This window comes from Lissotriton helveticus, chromosome 1_1 (assembly GCF_964261635.1).
Source record: "Lissotriton helveticus chromosome 1_1, aLisHel1.1, whole genome shotgun sequence".
Classification (NCBI taxonomy): Eukaryota; Metazoa; Chordata; class Amphibia; order Caudata; family Salamandridae; genus Lissotriton; species Lissotriton helveticus.
The window spans coordinates 1,923,494,215-1,923,511,428 of record NC_136057.1 but is presented as its reverse complement, the minus strand read 5'-3'; the positions used below and the strand labels follow the sequence as shown (position 1 = coordinate 1,923,511,428).

Below are 17,214 nucleotides of genomic sequence, written 5' to 3'. Positions count from 1 at the left end.
ACTCCAAATCAACCCTCCAACTCCACCCTCCAAATCCACCCTCCGACTCCAAATCCACCCTCCAACTCCACCCTCCACCTCCATCCCCCAACTCCAAATCTACCCTCCAAATCCACCCTCCAACTCCAAATCTACCCTGCAACTCCAAATCCCCCCAACTCCAAATCGACCCCCCAACTCCAACTCCATCCTCCAACTCCAAATCCACCCTCCAACTCCAAATCCACCCTCCAACTCCAAATCCACCCTCCAAACTCCAAATCCACCCTCCAACTCCAAATCAACCCTCCAACTCCACCCTCCAACTGCACCTCCAAAGCCACCCTCCAACGCCACCCTCCAACTCCACCCTCCAACTCCACCCTCCAACTCCAAATCCACTCTCCAACTCCAAATTCACACTCCAACTCCAAATCTACCCTCCAACTCCCAATTCACCCTCACACTCCACCCTCCAAATCCACCCTCCAACTCCACCCTCCAACTCCACCCTTCAAATCCTCCCTCTAAATCCACCCTCCAAATCCACCTTCCAAATACAAATCCACCATCCAACTCCACCCTCCAACCTCCAACTCTACTCTCCACCCTCCAACTCCAAATCCACCCTGCAACTCCAACTCCACCCTGCAACTCCAAATCCACCCTCCAACTCCAAATCCACCCTCCAACTCCAAATCCACCCTCCAACTCTAAATCCACCCTCCAACTCCACACTCCAACTCCACCCTCCAACTCTACCCTCCAACTCCAAATCTACCCTCCAACTCCAAATTCACCCTCCAAATCCATCCACTCTCCAACTCCACCCTCCAATTCCACCCTCCAAATCCACCCTCCAAATCCAAATCCTCTCTACAACTCCACCCTCCAACTCTACCCTCCAACTCCAAATCCACCCTCCAACTCCAAATCTACCCTCCAACTCTACCCTCCAACTCCACCCTCCAACTCCACCCTCCAACTCCAAATCCACATCCAAATCCACCCTCCAACTCCAAATCAACACTCCAAATCAACCCTCCAACTCCACACTCCAACTCCACCCTCCAACTCCACCTTCCAACTCCACCCTCCAAATCCACCCTCCAACTCCAAATCCACCCTCCAACTCCACATCCACCCTGCAACTCCAAATCCACCCTGCAACTCCAAATCCCCCCAACTCCAAATCCACCCTCCAAGTCAAAATCCACCCTCCAACTCTAAATCCACCCTCCAACTCCACACTCCAACTCCACCCTCCAACTCTACCCTCCAACTCCAATCCACCCTCCAACTCCAAATTCACCCTCCAAATCCATCCACTCTCCAACTCCACCCTCCAAATCCACCCTCCAAATCCACCCTCCAACTCCAAATCCTCCCTCCAACTCCACCCTCCAACTCCAAATCTACCCTCCAACTCTACCCTCCAACCCCACCCTCCAACGCCACCCTCCAAATCCACACTCCAACTCCAAATCCACCCTCCAACTCCAAACTCCTAATCCACCCTCCAACTCCAAATCAACCCTCCAACTCCTCCCTCCAACTCCACCCTCCAACACCACCCTCCAACTCCACCCTCCAACTCCAAATCCACCCTCCAAATCCACACTCCAACTCCAAATCCACCCTCCAAATCCACCCTCCAACTCCACCCTCCAACTCCACCCTTCAAATCCTCCCTCCAAATCCACCCTCCAAATCCACCATCCAACTCCAACCTCCACCCTCCAACTCCACCCTCCAACTCCAAATCCACCCTCCAACTCCAAATCCGCCCTCCAGCTCCAAATCCTTCCTCCAACTCCAAATCCACCCTCCAACTCCAAATCCACCCTCCAACTCCACACTCCAACTCCACCCTCTAACTCCATCTTCCAACTCCAAATCCACCCTCCAACTCTAACTCCACCCTCCAACTCCAATCCACCCTCCAACTCCAAATCCACCCTCCAACTCCAAATCCACCCTCCAACTCCAAATTCACCCTCCAACTCAAACTCCACCCTCCAACTCCACTCTCCACCCTCCAACTCCACTCTCCACCCTCCAACTCCAAATCCACCCTCCAACTCCAAATCCACCCTGCAACTCCAAATCCCCCCAACTCCAAATCGACCCCCAACTCCAACTCCACCCTCCAACTCCAAATCCACCCTCCAACTCCAAATCCACCCTCCAACTCCAAATCCACCCTCCAAACTCCAAATCCACCCTCCAACTCCAAATCAACCCTCCAACTCCACCCTCCAACTGCACCCTCCAACGCCACCCTCCAACTCCACCCTCCAACGCCACCCTCCAACTCCACCCTCCAACTCCACCCTCCAACTCCAAATCCACTCTCCAACTCAAAATTCACACTCCAACTCCAAATCTACCCTCCAACTCCCAATTCACCCTCCAACTCCACCCTCCAAATCCACCCTCCAACTCCACCCTCCAACTCCACCCTTCAAATCCTCCCTCTAAATCCACCCTCCAAATCCACCTTCCAAATACAAATCCACCATCCAACTCCACCCTCCAACCTCCAACTCTACTCTCCACCCTCCAACTCCAAATCCACCCTGCAACTCCAACTCCACCCTGCAACTCCAAATCCACCCTCCAACTCCAAATCCACCTCCAACTCCAAATCCACCCTCCAACTCTAAATCCACCCTCCAACTCCACACTCCAACTCCACCCTCCAACTCTACCCTCCAACTCCAAATCCACCCTCCAACTCCAAATTCACCCTCCAAATCCATCCACTCTCCAACTCCACCCTCCAATTCCACCCTCCAAATCCACCCTCCAACTCCAAATCCTCTCTACAACTCCACCCTCCAACTCTACCCTCCAACTCCAAATCCACCCTCCAACTCCAAATCTACCCTCCAACTCTACCCTCCAACTCCACCCTCCAACTCCACCCTCCAACTCCACCCTCCAACTCCAAATCCACCCCCAAATCCAAATCCACCCTCCAACTCCAAATCAACCCTCCAAATCAACCTCCAACTCCACACTCCAACTCCACCCTCCAACTCCACCTTCCAACTCCACCCTCCAACTCCAAATCCACCCTCCAACTCCAAATCCACCCTCCAACTCCACATCCACCCTGCAACTCCAAATCCACCCTGCAACTACAAATCCCCCCAACTCCAAATCCACCCTCCAAGTCAAAATCCACCCTCCAACTCTAAATCCACCCTCCAACTCCACACTCCAACTCCACCCTCCAACTCTACCCTCCAACTCCAAATCCACCCTCCAACTCCAAATTCACCCTCCAAATCCATCCACTCTCCAACTCCACCCTCCAAATCCACCCTCCAAATCCACCCTCCAACTCCAAATCCTCCCTCCAACTCCACCCTCCAACTCCAAATCCACCCTCCAACTCCAAATCTACCCTCCAACTCTACCCTCCAACCCCACCCTCCAACTCCACCCTCCAACTCCAAATCCACCCTCCAACTCCAAATCCACCCTCCAACTCCAAACTCCTAATCCACCCTCCAACTCCAAATCAACCCTCCAACTCCTCCCTCCAACTCCACCCTCCAACACCACCCTCCAACTCCACCCTCCAACTCCAAATCCACCCTTCAAATCCACCCTCCAAATCCACACTCCAACTCCAAATCCACCCTCCAACTCCCAATCCACCCTCCAAATCCACCCTCCAACTCCACCCTCCAACTCCACCCTTCAAATCCTCCCTCCAAATCCACCTCCAAATCCACCATCCAACTCCAACCTCCAACTCCAACCTCCACCCTCCAACTCCACCCTCCAACTCCACCCTCCAACTCCAAATCCACCCTCCAACTCCAAATCCGCCCTCCATCTCCAAATCCATCCTCCAACTCCAAATCCACCCTCCAACTCCAAATCCACCCTCCAACTCCACACTCCAACTCCACCCTCCAACTCCATCTTCCAACTCCAAATCCACCCTCCAACTCCACCCTCCAACTCCAAATCCACCCTCCAACTCCAAATCCACCCTCCAACTCCAAATTCACCCTCCAACTCAAACTCCACCCTCCAACTCCACTCTCCACCCTCCAACTCCACTCTCCACCCTCCAACTCCAAATCCACCCTCCAACTCCAAATCCACCCTCCAACTCCACCCTCCAACTCCACCCTCCAAATCCACCCTCCAACTCCAAATCCACCCTCCAACTCCAGCTTCCAACTCCACCCTCCACCTCCACCCTCCAACTCCACCCTCCAACTCCAAATCTACCCTCCAACTCCAAATCCACCCTCCAAATCCACCCTGCAACTCCAAACCCACCCTGCAACTCCAAATCCCCCCAACTCCAAATCCACCCTCCAACTCCAAATCCACCCTCCAACTCTAAATCCACCCTTCAACTCCACACTCCAACTCCACCCTCCAACTGTACCCTCCAACTCCAAATCCAGCCTCCAACTCCAAATTTACCCTCCAAATCCACTCTTCAATTCCACCCTCCAATTCCACCCTCCAAATTCAAATCCACCCTCCAACTCCAAATCCACCCTCCAACTCCAAATCCACCCTCCAACTCCACCCTCCAACTCCAAATCCACCCTCCAACTCCAAATCCACCCTCCAAACTCCAAATCCACCCTCCACCCTCCAACGCCACCCTCCAACTCCACCCTCCAACGCCACCCTCCAACTCCACCCTCCAACTCCACCCTCCAACTCCACCCTCCAACTCCAAATCCACTCTCCAACTCCAAATTCACACTCCAACTCCAAATCCACCCTCCTACTCCCAATCCACCCTCCAACTCCACCCTCCAAATCCACCCTCCAACTCCACCCTTCAAATCCTCCCTCTAAATCCATCCTCCAAATCCACCTTCCAAATCCACCATCCAACTCCACCCTCCAACCTCCAACTCTACTCTCCACCCTCCAACTCCACCCTCCAACTCCAAATCCACCCTGCAACTCCAACTCCACCCTGCAAATCTAAATCCCCCAACTCCAAATCCACCCTCCAACTCCAAATCCACCCTCCAACTCTAAATCCACCCTCCAACTCCACACTCACACTCCACCCTCCAACTCTACCCTCCAACTCCAAATCCACCCTCCAACTCCAAATTCACCCTCCAAATCCATCCACTCTCCAACTCCACCCTCCAATTCCACCCTCCAAATCCACCCTCCAACTCCAAATCCTCCCTCCAACTCCACCCTCCAACTCTACCCTCCAACTCCAAATCCACCCTCCAACTCCAAATCTACCCTCCAACTCTACCCTCCATCTCCACCCTCCAACTCCACCCACCAACTCCAAATCCACCCCCAACTCCAAATCCACCCTCCAACTCCAAACTCCTAATCCACCCTCCAACTCCAAATCAACCCTCCAACTCCACCCTCCAACTCCAACCTCCAACGCCACCCTCCAACTCCACCCTCCAACTCCACCCTCCCCAAATCCACACTCCAACTCCAAATCCACCCTCCAACTCCCAATCCACCCTCCAACTCCACCCACCAACTCCACCCTCCAACTCCACCCTCCAACTCCACCCTTCAAATCCTCCCTCCAAATCCACCCTCCAAATCCACCATCCAACTCCACCCTCCAACTCCACTCTCCATCCTCCAACTCCACCCTCCAACTCCAAATCCACCCTCCAACTCCAAATCCACCCTCCAACTTCACCCTCCAATTCCAACTCCACCCTCAAATTCCAAATCCACACTCCAAATCCACCCTCCAACTCCACCCTCCAACTCAAACTCCACCCTCCAACTCCAAATCCACCCCCCAACTCTAACTCCAAATCCACCCTCCAACTCCAAGTCCACCCTCCAACTCAAACTCCACCCTCCAACTCCACCCTCCAACTCCAAATTCACCCTCCAACTCAAACTCCACCCTCCAACTCCACTCTCCACCCTCCAACTCCACCCTCCATCTCCAAATCCACCCTCCAACTCTAACTCCACCCTCCAACTCCAAATCCACCATCCAACTCCAAATCCACCCTCCAACTCAAACTCCACCCTCCAACTCCACTCTCCACCCTCCAACTCCACCCTCCACTCCACCCTCCAACTCCACCCTCTAAATCCACCCTCCAAATCCACCCTCCAACTCCACCCTCCACCTCCACCCTCCAACTCCAAATCTACCCTCCAACTCCAAATCCACCCTTCAAATCCACCCTCCAACTCCAAATTCACCCTGCAACTCCAAATCCCCCAACTCCAAATCCATCCCCCAACTCCAAATCCACCCTCCAACTCCAAATCCACCCTCCAACACTAAATCCACCCTCCAACTCCACACTCCAACTCCACCCTCCAACTCTACCCTCCAACTCCAAATCCACCCTCCAACTCCAAATTTACCCTCCAAATCCACTCTCCAACTCCACCCTCCAAATCCAAATCCACCCTCCAACTCCAAATCCACCCTCCAACTCCACCCTCCAACTCCAAATCCACCCTCTGACTCCAAATCCACCCCCCAATTCCAAATCCACCCTCCAACTCCACCCTCCAACTCCAAATCCACCCTCCAACTCCACCTCCAACTCCAATCCACCCTCCAACTCCAAATCCACCCTCCAACTCCAACCTCCAAATCCACCCTCCAACTCCAATCAACCCTCAACTCCACCCTCCAACTCCAAATCCACCCTCCAACTCCCAACCACCCTCCAAATCCACCCTCCAACTCCACCCTCCAACTCCACCCTTCAAATCCTCCCTCCAAATCCACCCTCCAAATCCACCATCCAACTCCAACCTCCAACTCCAACCTCCACCCTCCACTCCACCTCCAACTCCACCCTCCAACTCCAAATCCACCCTCCAACTCCAAATCCGCCCTCCATCTCCAAATCCATCCTCCAACTCAAATCCACCCTCCAACTCCAAATCCACCCTCCAACTCCACACTCCAACTCCACCTCTAACTCCATCTTCCAACTCCAATCCACCCTCCAACTCTAACTCCACCCTCCAACTCCAAATCCACCCTCCAACTCCAAATCCACCCTCCAACTCCAAATTCACCCTCCAACTCAAACTCCACCTCCAACTCCACTCTCCACCCTCCAACTCCACTCTCCACCCTCCAACTCCAAATCCACCCTCCAACTCCAATCCACCCTCCAACTCCACCTCCAAATCCACCCTCCAACTCCAAATCCACCCTCCAACTCCAAATCCAGCTTCCAACTCCACCCTCCACCCTCCAACTCCACCCTCCAACTCCAAATCTACCCTCCAACTCCAAATCCACCCTCCAAATCCACCCTGCAACTCCAAACCACCCTGCAACTCCAAATCCCCCCAACTCCAAATCCACCCTCCAACTCCAAATCCATCCTCCAACTCTAAATCCACCCTTCAACTCCACACTCCAACTCCACCCTCCAACTGTACCCTGCAACTCCAAATCCAGCCTCCAACTCCAAATTTACCCTCCAAATCCACTCTTCAATTCCACCTCCAATTCCACCCTCCAACTCCAAATCCACCCTCCAACTCCAAATCCACCCTCCAACTCCAAATCCACCCTCCAACTCCAAATCCACCCTCCAACTCCAAATCCACCCTCCAACTCCAAATCCACCCTCCAACTCCAAATCAACCCTCCAACTCCACCCTCCAACGCCACCTCCAACTCCACCCTCCAACGCCACCTCCAACTCCACCCTCCAACTCCACCCTCCAACTCCAAATCCACTCTCCAACTCCAAATTCACACTCCAACTCCAAATCCACCCTCCTACTCCCAATCCACCCTCCAACTCCACCCTCCAAATCCACCCTCCAACTCCACCCTTCAAATCCTCCCTCTAAATCCATCCTCCAAATCCACCTTCCAAATCCACCATCCAACTCCACCCTCCAACCTCCAACTCTACTCTCCACCCTCCAACTCCACCCTCCAACTCCAAATCCACCCTGCAACTCCAACTCCACCCTGCAAATCTAATCCCCCAACTCCAAATCCACCTCCAACTCCAAATCCACCCTCCAACTCTAAATCCACCCTCCAACTCCACACTCCAACTCCACCTCCAACTCTACCCTCCACTCAAATCCACCCTCCAACTCCAAATCCACCCTCCAAATCCATCCACTCTCCAACTCCACCCTCCAATTCCACCCTCCAAATCCACCCTCCAACTCCAAATCCTCCCTCCAACTCCACCCTCCAACTCTACCCTCCAACTCCAAATCCACCCTCCAACTCCAAATCTACCCTCAACTCTACCCTCCAACTCCACCCTCCAACTCCCCACCACTCCAAATCCACCCCCAACTCCAAATCCACCCTCCAACTCCAAACTCCTAATCCACCCTCCAACTCCAAATCAACCCTCCAACTCCAACCTCCAACGCCACCCTCCAACTCCACCCTCCAACTCCACCCTCCAACTCCAAATCCACACTCCAACTCCAAATCCACCCTCCAACTCCCAATCCACCCTCCAACTCCACCCACAACTCCACCCTCCAACTCCACCCTCCAACTCCACCCTTCAAATCCTCCTCCAAATCCACCCTCCAAATCCACATCCAACTCCACCCTCCAACTCCACTCTCCATCCTCCAACTCCACCCTCCAACTCCAAATCCACCCTCCAACTCCAAATCCACCCTCCAACTTCACCCTCCAACTCCACCCTCCAACTCCAACTCCACCCTCAAATTCAATCCACCCTCCAACTCCAAATCCACCCTCCAACTCCACCCTCCAACTCAAACTCCACCCTCCAACTCCAAATCCACCCCCCAACTCTAACTCCAAATCCACCCTCCAACTCCAAGTCCACCCTCCAACTCAAACTCCACCCTCCAACTCCACCCTCCAACTCCAAATTCACCCTCCAACTCAAACTCCACCCTCCAACTCCACTCTCCACCCTCCAACTCCACCCTCCATCTCCAAATCCACCCTCCAACTCTAACTCCACCCTCCAACTCCAAATCACCATCCAACTCCAAATCCACCTCCAACTCAAACTCCACCCTCCAACTCCACTCTCCACCCTCCAACTCCACCCTCCAACTCCAAATCCACCCTCCAACTCCACCCTCTAATCCACCCATCCACCTCCAAATCCACCCTCCAACTCCACCCTCCACCTCCACCCTCCAACTCCAAATCTACCCTCCAACTCCAAATCCACCCTTCAAATCCACCCTCCAACTCCAAATCACCCTGCAACTCCAAATCCCCCAACTCCAAATCCATCCCCAACTCCAAATCCACCCTCCAACTCCAAATCCACCCTCCAACACTAAATCCACCCTCCAACTCCACACTCCAACTCCACCCTCCAACTCTACCCTCCAACTCCAAATCCACCCTCCAACTCCAAATTTACCCTCCAAATCCACTCTCCAACTCCACCCTCCAAATCCAAATCCACCCTCCAACTCCAATCCACCCTCCAACTCCACCCTCCAACTCCAAATCCACCTCTGACTCCAAATCCACCCCCCAATTCCAAATCCACCCCCCAACTCCACCCTCCAACTCCAAATCCACCCTCCAACTCCAAATCCACCCTCCAACTCCAAACTCCAAATCCACCCTCCAACTCCAATCAACCCTCCAACTCCACCTCCAACTCCACCCTCCAACGCCACCCTCCAACTCCACCCTCCAACTCCAAATTCACACTCCAACTGCAAATCCACCCTCCAACTCCAATCCACCCTCCAACTCCCCCTCCAAATCCACCTCCAACTCCACCTTCAAATCCTCCCTCTAAATCCACCCTCCAAATCCACCTTCCAAATCCACCATCCAACTCCACCCTCCAACTCTACTCTCCACCCTCCAACTCCAAATACACCCTGCAACTCCAAATCCCCCCAACTCCAAATCCACCCTCCAACGCCAAATCCACCCTCCAACTCCACCCTCCAACTCCAAATCCACCCCAACTCCAAATCCACCCTCCAACTCCAACTCCTAATCCACCCTCCAACTCCACCCTCCAACTCCAACCTCCAACGCCACCCTCCAACTCCACCCTCCAAATCCACACTCCAACTCCAAATCCACCCTCCAACTCCCAATCCACCCTCAACTCCACACTCCAACTCCAAATCCACCTCCAACTGCCAATCCACCTCCAACTCCACCCTCCAAATCCACCCTCCAACTCCACCCTCCAACTCCACCCTTCACATCCTCCCTCCAAATCCACCCTCCAAATCCACCATCCAACTCCACCCTCCAACTCCACTCTCCATCCTCCAACTCCACCCTCCAACTCCAAATCCACCCTCCAACTCCACCCTCCAACTCCAAATCACCTCTGACTCCAAATCCACCCAACTCCAAATCCACCCTCCAACTCCACCCTCCAAATCCACCCTCCAACTCCAAATCCACCCTCCAACTCCAAACTCCAAATCCACCCTCCAACTCCAAATCACCCCTCCAACTCCACCCTCCAACTCCAGCCTCCAACTCCACCCTCCAACTCCACCCTCCAACTCCACCCTCCAACTCCAAATCACACTCCAACTCCAAATCCACCCTCCAACTCCCAATCCACCCTCCAACTCCACCCTCCAAATCCACCCTCCAACTCCACCCTTCAAATCCTCCCTCCAAATCCACCTTCCAAATCCACCATCCAACTCCACCCTCCAACTCTACTCTCCACCCTCCAAATCCACCCTCCAACTCAAATACACCCTGCAACTCCAAATCCCCCCAACTCCAAATCCACCCTCCAACGCCAAATCCACCCTCCAACTCCACCCTCCAACTCAAAATCCACCCCCAACTCCAAATCCACCCTCCAACTCCAACTCCTAATCCACCCTCCAACTCCACCCTCCAACTCCAACCTCCAACGCCACCCTCCAACTCCACCCTCCAAATCCACACTCCAACTCCAAATCCACCCTCCAACTCCCAATCCACCCTCCAACTCCACCCTCCAAATCCACCCTCCAACTCCACCCTTCAAATTCTCCCTCCAAATCCACCTCCAAATCCACCATCCAACTCCACCTCCAACTCCACTCTCCATCCTCCAACTCCACCCTCCAACTCCAAATCCACCCTCCAACTCCACCCTCCAACTCCAACTCCACCCTCAAATTCCAAATCCACCCTCCAACTCCAAATCCACCCTCCAACTCCACCCTCCAACTCAAACTCCACCCTCCAACTCCACCCTCCAACTCCAATCCACCCCCAACTCTAACTCCAAATCCACCTCCAACTCCAAATCCACCCTCCAACTCAAACTCCACCCTCCAACTCCAAATCCACCCTCCAACTCAAACTCCACCCTCCAACTCCACTCTCACCCTCCAACTCCATCCTCCATCTCCAAATCACCCTCCAACTCTAACTTCACCCTCCAACTCCAAATCCACCATCCAACTCCAAATCCACCCTCCAACTCAAACTCACCCTCCAACTCCACTCTCCACCCTCCAACTCCACCCTCCAACTCAAATCCACCCTCCAACTCCACCCTCTAAATCCACCCTCCAAATCCACCCTCCGACTCCAAATCCACCCTCCAACTCCACCCTCCACCTCCATCCCCCAACTCCAAATCTACCCTCCAAATCCACCCTCCAACTCCAAATCCACCCTGCAACTCCAAATCCCCCCAACTCCAAATCCACCCCCAACTCCAAATCCACCCTCCAACTCCAAATCCACCCTCCAACACTAAATCCACCCTCCAACTCCACACTCCAACTCCACCCTCCAACTCTACCCTCCAACTCCACCCTCCAACTCCAAATCCACCCTCTGACTCCAAATCCACCCTCCAACTCCAAATCCACCCTCCAACTCCACCCTCCAACTCCAAATCCACCCTCCAACTCCAAATCCACCCTCCAAACTCCAAATCACCCTCCAACTCCAATCAACCCTCCAACTCCACCCTCCAACTCCACCCTCCAACGCCACCCTCCAACTCCAACCCTCCAACTCCACCCTCCAACTCCAAATTCACACTCCAACTCCAAATCCACCCTCCAACTCCCAATCCACCCTCCAAATCCACCTCCAAATCCACCCTCCAACTCCACCCTTCAAATCCTCCCTCTAAATCCACCCTCCAAATCCACCTTCCAAATCCACCATCCAACTCCACCTTCCAACTCTACTCTCCACCCTCCAAATCCACCCTCCAACTCCAAATACATCCTGCAACTCCGAATCCCCCAACTCCAAATCCACCCTCCAACGCCAAATCTACCCTCCAACTCCAAATTCACCCTCCAACACTAAATCCACCCTCCAACTCCAACTCCACACTCCAACTCCACCTCCAACTCTACCCTCCAACTCCAAATCCACCCTCCAACTCCAAATTTACCCTCCAAATCCACTCTTCAACTCCACCCTCCAATTCCACCCTCCAAAATCCAAATCCACCCTCCAACTCCAAATCCACCCTCCAACTCTACCCTCCATCTCCAAATCCACCCTCCAACTCCAAATCCACCTCCAACTCCACCTCCAACTCCAAATCCACCCTCCAACTCCACCCTCCAAATCCACCCTCCAACTCCACCCTCCAACTCCACCCTTCAAATCCTCCCTCTAAATCCACCCTCCAAATCCACCTTCCAAATCCAAATCCACCCTGCAACTCCAAATTTACCCTCCAAATCCACTCTCCAACTCCACCCTCCAATTCCACCCTCCAAATCCACCCTCCAACTCCAAATCCACCCTCCAACTCCACCCTCCAACTCCAAATCCACCCTCCAAACTCCAAAGCCACCCTCCAACTCCACCCTCCAACGCCACCCTCCAACTCCACCCTCCAACTCCACCCTCCAACTCCAAATCCACTCTCCAACTCCAAATTCACCCTCCAACACTAAATCCACCCTCCAACTCCTACTCCACACTCCAATTCCACCCTCCAACTCTACCTTCCAACTCCAAATCCACCCTCCAACTCCAAATTTACCCTCCAAATCCACTCTCCAACTCCACCCTCCAATTCCACCCTCCAAATCCAAATCCACCCTCCAACTCCAAATCCACCCTCAACTCCACCCTCCAACTCCAAATCCACACTCCAAATCCACCCTCCAACTCCACCCTCCAACTCCACCCTCCAACTCCACCCTCCAACGCCACCCTCCAACTCCACCCTCCAACTCCACCCTCCAACTCCAAATCCACTCTCCAACTCCAAATTCACACTCCAACTCCAAATCCACCCTCCAAATCCACCCTCCAACTCCAATCCACCCTCCAACTCCACACTCCAAATCCACCCTCCAACTCCACCCTCCAACTCCACCCTTCAAATCCTCCCTCTAAATCCACCCTCCAATTCCACCCTCCAAATCCAAATCCACCCTCCAACTCCAAATCCACCCTCCAACTCTACCCTCCAACTCCAAATCCACCCTCCAACTCCAAATCCACCCTCCAAATCCACCCTCCAACTCCCAATCCACCCTCCAACTCCACACTCCAAATCCACCCTCCAACTCCACCCTCCAACTCCACCCTTCAAATCCTCCCTCTAAATCCACCCTCCAATTCCACCCTCCAAATCCAAATCCACACTCCAACTCCAATTCCACCCTCCAAATCCACCCTCCAACTCCAAATCCACCCTCCAACTCCACCCTCCAACTCCAAATCCACCCTCCAAACTCCAAAGCCACCCTCCAACTCCACCCTCCAACGCCACCCTCCAACTCCACCCTCCAACTCCACCCTCCAACTCCAAATCCACTCTCCAACTCCAAATTCACCCTCCAACACTAAATCCACCCTCCAACTCCTACTCCACACTCCAATTCCACCCTCCAACTCTACCTTCCAACTCCAAATCCACCCTCCAACTCCAAATTTACCCTCCAAATCCACTCTCCAACTCCACCCTCCAATTCCACCCTCCAAATCCAAATCCACCCTCCAACTCCAAATCCACCTCCAACTCCACCCTCCAACTCCAAATCCACACTCCAAATCCACCCTCCAACTCCACCCTCCAACTCCACCCTCCAACTCCACCCTCCAACGCCACCCTCCAACTCCACCCTCCAACTCCAAATCCACTCTCCAACTCCAAATTCACACTCCAACTCCAAATCCACCCTCCAAATCCACCCTCCAACTCCCAATCCACCCTCCAACTCCACACTCCAAATCCACCCTCCAACTCCACCCTCCAACTCCACCCTTCAAATCCTCCCTCTAAATCCACCCTCCAATTCCACCCTCCAAATCCAAATCCACCTCCAACTCCAAATCCACCCTCCAACTCTACCCTCCAACTCCAAATCCACCTCCAACTCCAAATCCACCTCCAACTCCACCCTCCAACTCCAAATCCACCCTCCAACTCCACCTCCAAATCCCACCCTCCAACTCCACCCTCCAACTCCACCCTTCAAATCCTCCCTCTAAATCCACCCTCCAAATCCACCTTCCAAATCCAAATCCACCATCCAACTCCCACCCTCCAACTCTACTCTCCACCCTCCAAATCCACCCTCCAACTCCAAATCCACCCTGCAACTCCAAATCCCCCCAACTCCAAATCCACCCTCCAACGCCAAATCCACCCTCCAACTCCAAATTCACCCTCCAACACTAAATCCACCCTCCAACTCCAAATTCACCCTCCAACACTAAATCCACCCTCCAACTCCTACTCCACACTCCAACTCCACCCTCCAACTCTACCCTCCAACTCCAAATCCACCCTCCAACTCCAAATTTACCCTCCAAATCCACTCTCCAACTCCACCCTCCAATTCCACCCTCCAAATCCAAATCCACCCTCCAACTCCAAATCCACCCTCCAACTCCACCCTCCAACTCCAAATCCACCCTCCGAACTCCAACTCCACCCTCCAACTCCACCCTCCAACTCCACCCTCCAACTCCACCCTCCAACGCCACCCTCCAACTCCAAATCCACCCTCCAAATCCACCCTCCAACTCCCAATCCACCCTCCAACTCCACCCTCCAAATCCACCCTCCAACTCCACCCTCCAACTCCACCCTTCAAATCCTCCCTCTAAATCCACCCTCCAAATCCACCTTCCAAATCCAAATCCACCATCCAACTCCACCCTCCAACTCTACTCTCCACCCTCCAACTCCCCTCCAACTCCAAATCCACCCTCCAACTCCAAATCCACCCTCCAACTTCAAGTACCCTCCAACTCCAAATCCACCCTCCAACTCCTCCACCCTCCAACTCCAGGGTCCAGTGTCAGACGCAGCACCCCATCCCTTTCCCTGTCCCCAGAGGAGTGCTTGGATAGGAGGGAAGAGAGGGAGCACCAGCTGGCTTTGGAGAAGCTCAGGTTAGAGCATATCAAGGAGATAGCACAGCTGGGTGTGCAAGAGAGGATTGCGGAGGCTGAGAGGGCCTTAGCCCGGGAGAAGATAGCCCTAGAGGGTAGACCATCCCCTGCGCCCAGTTATAGTTTTCTGGACTCCCCAGGGAGGCTTGAGTCCAGTGGTGGCAACTATCTAGACTTCAGTCCAGTATATGAGGCCATCATGGTGGAACAATGGCTTTGTGTTTGAAGGTGAAGTGGCCCAATAGCACCTCACCCTATTCTTAGAAAACTCTACACAGGTGTGGTATATATTTACCCCCAATAATCTCAAGAAATACCACCCATTTCCTATATTTCCTGTACAATAAACATTCAGTTGCCATTATATTGTTATGTATCCTTTGTTATGCCCAAATAAAAAGTTACATGAGTTGACCTTGATCTTTGTGTATGTGTTTATGATCCGTCTGTCTCATCATCTGCTGTGTATCTATTTGTAATACAATGTCAGAGATAAAATACAGAATAGTACATTCCCTGTTATTTATAGGAATTATTAGGGCTGGAGAGGAGGTGAAGGGCCTAAAGATCCCCTGCTAGGTACCCATGCAAAGGGCGACTAAAAGGATTCAGTGGGTGCTATTTAACCAGCAGGGAGAAGTGGACTGTCAGTGACACCACTGTCACGCTTACTGTTTATGTGAAAGGTAAGCTCATGTGCTAAAATGTAATGCCGCCATCACATCACAGTAGGATACTCTTTGTCAGTAGCCACTCCCCCATAAGGGGCCTGATTTGAATCAGGTGAAGCGGGATCCCCGGGAGGGAGACTACCCTGCCTGGCTTAGTGCTCCTGTAGCTGATTTTCTCAGGTTTGGAAGACTTGATTTTACCTGCTGACCAGTCAAACTAAAAAAGGTTTTGGCTGCAACAGCTGTCATGTCTTGTCTTGGTTCCAGTTAACCGCACATCCCTGAGTTGGAGTGTCTTATTGTAGTTTGCACAAAGTGAACAAGAGCCAAGTCTAGCTGATGCTACAACACACTACACCTTCTCTTCCCGTAAGTGCAGTTGGAGAAATGACCAGAGCATCAATGACTAAAAATGTTTGTCTGGAGCACAGGAGGAATATTAATAGTACAAAGAGTAACTCAAGGTTGGTTTTGTTAAACCATAAAGATAATTCTCCTTATTTATAAGGTACCAATATTGATGTCTTCTTCCAACCAGTAAGGGTGTGGAGTATGTTAGATATAAATAGGTGAATAGCGCAACCAAGAAACAGGAATGTGATATCCAGTATCTAACAGAAATCGCTGCTATCATTTTATGAGATGATCAGTTGTGAAGATTCATCATTGATTTCAAAGAGCATCAAATACACCGACAAAGTGTTTTGCCACCGAGACCTTTTCAAGGCTGGAAAATAAGTGTTGAAAAGTAGATGAAGAGATAATAGTTATAGGTAAATCGAAGTCATAGACAGAAAAAGGAAAACCTTTCACCTGTTTACACCCTCATTGAAATGCAGGTAAGGAAAAAAGAACAGGTGTTAAGTTGCCCAGAAGAATATTAAATCAAGTTTAGTCAAAAAGACACAAATAGCGGTTGCTGGACTGGACAGAAAAAGAAGAAATTTGATCCATTAGCTCATATGGGACACCAATATAACTACTAAAGTCACAGGTCAAAATGAAAAAGAGAAATTCACCCTCTGTGCAAAATGAGGGTACAGTGCCCAAAGTGAACAGACACATGAATACCTATTTCCACAGCACAGTTAGTAATCTGCACTGTTGCTCATCCATGTAGCAGTGACTTACATATAAGTGCTGGAGGCATCAGTGATCTATGTTGGCGGGAGAAAATACCCCATGGAAACTGACCTCCAGCAAATGGTCGTACAAATAAGTAGTGTAATGATGAGTGGTATG

General features: G+C 52.4%; 1 long non-coding RNA gene across 2 annotated transcripts in view; it reads right to left on the bottom strand.

The window, feature by feature from the left end:
• The window catches only part of LOC144754991 (uncharacterized), a 15,359-nt gene extending 5,080 nt beyond the window's left edge, over positions 1 to 10,279 (bottom strand). Inside the window, exons 1-3 of one of the 2 annotated variants that reach the window (XR_013594820.1) lie at positions 10,102 to 10,279; positions 9,719 to 10,053; positions 7,659 to 7,793 (exon numbers count right to left, since the gene is read on the bottom strand). This is a non-coding gene — a long non-coding RNA (uncharacterized LOC144754991). Of the gene's footprint in view, positions 1 to 7,658; positions 7,794 to 9,718; positions 10,054 to 10,101 lie in introns of those variants that run through there. The other variant, XR_013594823.1, reaches the window with a different exon arrangement.
• Positions 10,280 to 17,214: the final 6,935 nt, after the last annotated feature.